Source organism: Sinocyclocheilus anshuiensis, unplaced genomic scaffold, assembly GCF_001515605.1.
Source record: "Sinocyclocheilus anshuiensis isolate Anshui unplaced genomic scaffold, SAMN03320099.WGS_v1.1 scaffold459, whole genome shotgun sequence".
Lineage (NCBI taxonomy): Eukaryota > Metazoa > Chordata > Actinopteri > Cypriniformes > Cyprinidae > Sinocyclocheilus > Sinocyclocheilus anshuiensis.
The window spans coordinates 19,731-23,154 of NW_015548216.1; the positions used below are offsets into that span (position 1 = coordinate 19,731).

The 3,424-nt window shown below is 38.9% G+C and overlaps 1 long non-coding RNA gene across 1 annotated transcript in view; it reads right to left on the minus strand.

Annotated features, from left to right (window-relative positions):
* LOC107653897 (uncharacterized) overlaps positions 1-3,424 on the minus strand; it is a 22,606-nt gene that overhangs the window by 18,119 nt on the left and 1,063 nt on the right. The window lies entirely within an intron of this gene.

Here is a 3,424-nt window from a genome sequence, read left to right on the forward strand (position 1 = left end):
TAGTCTTCTGGTGTTGCATGAACGCGATTGGCTAGCGTCTGCACTAGGGTATTTGCATGAGGCGATCTGATTGGCTGACGTCTGCGGTGGCGCTTGAAAAGTCGAAAAGTTTTCAACTTCTGCCGCAAGCAATGGACCCACAATTCATTTCGCCAACGCTTGAGTCCCTCCATTCAAAGTAAACGAGAGGCGTTGATGCTGAGGGGCGTGTGGAGCCGCAGCGGACTGACGCGAGGGGTCAAAGTTGAAAGACTAGAAGAACTGAAGGATCTTTCATCTGCGCAGCCGTTAAGTTCTTAATTAAATTGGAAAGTAAAGTGAACTTTTTCTCGGCCTCTATTTGACGTCTGCATTACATCTGCTAGATGTATTTTTAGAATATTTGCTCATCTGCAAGACGTCTATAGGATGTTTCCTATCAGATGTCGAATAGACGATTAGCAGATGTTTATGATCTAGAATGCATGTAAATTAAAACTGACATAGAACACTGCGCGCACACATAAAGCCGCGTCTTAGAGCTTGTTTAGAGTTCAGAAAGTTTTCTTAATCGCGCTCCCGCTGGATTTCTGACCGTTACCGCGCGCTCCCGTGAACATTTTAATATTGTATATAATTTTTGCGCTATCAATATATGCGGGGTATTTGAATGCGCGCTCGCGGTTCACTTTGGATTCGCGATCACGCGCACTCTGTGTGGAGCACATTTGAAAGATCTGATGTTTGTCACTGAGCTCAGGATCTGTTGAGCAGCAAATCCTCCAGAATCTGCCAGTCATCTCTCCTGACTCTCCAGTCTGCTGCAGCTCCTGTGTGATGCAGGGGTGCCAAGTCTGAGTTTTTTCCACGACATTGGGCTGCTTTTAAACTGTTGCTGTGGGTTGATTTCCCCCCATGGGTTAAAGGTTTGAAATATTGCATAAACTACATATGACTGAAATGCTTGTATTTAAATATTTTGCATTTTACATATGATAAAACTGCGCTTGCTGTTAAGTTTTGTGTAGGAAGCTGTGTTTATGATCAATATGCATAACAGTGACTGTAAAATATGTATTTTAGGTATGGAAATTACATTTTGAGTTTTGATATTTGGGATATGGTCATTGTGCTACTTAGGGTTGGGTACCGAACTCGGTACTTTTAAGGGTACCGACCGAATTGCGTCGGTACTACTGAGTACCGACTCATGTTAAATTAATCAGTGCCAAAATTCAGTAGCTGAGAACGCATCTGGGCGCATACGCTACAGAGAGAGAAAGAGAGACTCGTTCAAACAACACACAGGGCGAGCCGAAATGTTCTGAAGTGTGGTTACATTTCTAGAGCCATACGGTTTCTGAGAAAACGCGGACGGGATCGCGGAGTCCGTTCATAAAAACGTAATTTACTCTATAGCGCGGAATGCCACGGAATTCGTCAATTTTGGACGAATAAATCAAAAGTAGGTCTGCCACTCAATTTGAATCGCGATATGAACTAGTGTCTGTGAATATTAAAACGCAAAAATATGGTTTAAATATGAATCGCGCATGTTCCGCTTGCCTCTGTATGTATGAATGCTGGAAACACGGTTTTGTTTACTACACAAATACTGAAGCACACGTAACGCTCGCGGTGATTCCCGGCCTCTGCGTCTCACTATACAACGGCATGAACACAAAAACTTAATCTCCAGAGCTGCTGTGAGAGTCACTTCACGAGAATTTTACCGTTTCATTTGAGAAAACTAGCTTCATTATACTGTATACACACAGAAACCTCATGGCAACCTGTCAAAATAAAAGTACAGTTTAACAGAAATATATTACTCTTGTATTACTTTTGTACAGTAACATGTACATCTTTAAATATTCAATTTTCTATCAAATTTAAATAAAACAATTAAATGATAAAAAATAAATATTACAACCAGATTAATCACTTAATTGTAGAAAAAACAATAATACAATGATTAGCCTGTTAAAAACATTTTAAAGGAATATTCACACAATTTTTCTTCCATGTATTAATTTCAACAGTAAACCTCAGTTTGTTTGCCAAAAAATTGCTTTGATGTGTAGGTGATGATTCTCGCTCGCGATTGGTCGCATGCACACATCAACAGAATCAACACACGTGATGTGCACAATGTGACAATGCTTCAGGGTTAATATTTATTACGATACAACTGTGTTGGATGCTTGTGTTTTGCACACTGTAAATCTGTTATATGGCACACCATGTCACACTGAGCATGATTTGTCGTTTGTGTTTTGGATAGTTTATACCGAGAGCACACACACTGAATACATCACATATATTTAATGTCTGCATTTACATCTGCAAGCTGTATTTTTTAGATTGTTCATCTGCAATATGTCTCTAAGACGTTTCCCATCAGATGTTAAATATATGTTTAGAAAAATATGTTTATGATTTAGAATTTCTAAGACGTTTATCAGATGTTTGTACAGATCAAGCGCTCTGTTTTATGTTCGTACATAAATTAGGTTTTTGGTTTTTATGCCAAAAATAATGTAAAATGTCTAAAACGTTTGTTCATTTTTCAGTTCAACTTTACGATTATATTGACAAAACAGAAAAAATATTCAATTAGATTAGACATAAAAAAACAAGCGTTTCACGACTTCTGAAGGCCTCGTATATTATAAATGAGATGCGAAGTGATGCAGTTAGAAAGCAGTGTTGTTTTCCATCTCCTCTTCCATTATGTAATGAAAGCAGTGACCATTCAGTGCATGAAACGTCCAATATTCAAAAACTTGTGTTTTGGTAATTTAAGTGCATCACGCAGGTATCTGAAGTGCACTTGATCGTGTTGTGATTGTAGGTGTGAACACACTAATCATGCTATTTATACAGAACAGAGCAGTGAGTGAGCATGTGAATTGGGACGCACCTTTGTCTTATTAGACCTTGTCTTTCCTACAGTACATCTGAGTTCTATTCTATATAGAGATATGCTCTAACTCTACAGCCATAGCGATAATGACAGGAATTATGTTGGAGTCACTTTAAGAGTGATTATTTTTTGATTATTGATTGACATCCAATCAGAATCCATCCGACATTAAAGAGCTCAAGCATTTAAATTGATGCGATTTCAATTTTTCCTTTCTCTTTGGAGTGTTACAAGCTCTTGGTGCATAAAGAAGATCTGTAAAGTTGCAAAGACTAAAGTCTCAAATGCAAAGAGATATTCTTTATAAAAGTTAAGAGTCAGCCACGCCTACCTAAAACGGCTCGTTCGAACACGCCCCCACATGTCTACCTCACTATGTGGGAAGATTTGCATAACGCCGCCCAAATGTTCACGCAAAGAAAGAAGGCGTAACTTTTATTCTCGCTGTAGTATTGTTGCCGCCGAAATGTCGTGAAGACGCTGCGTGCTTCGTTGTGAAAGCGAAACTACTTTGTTTGG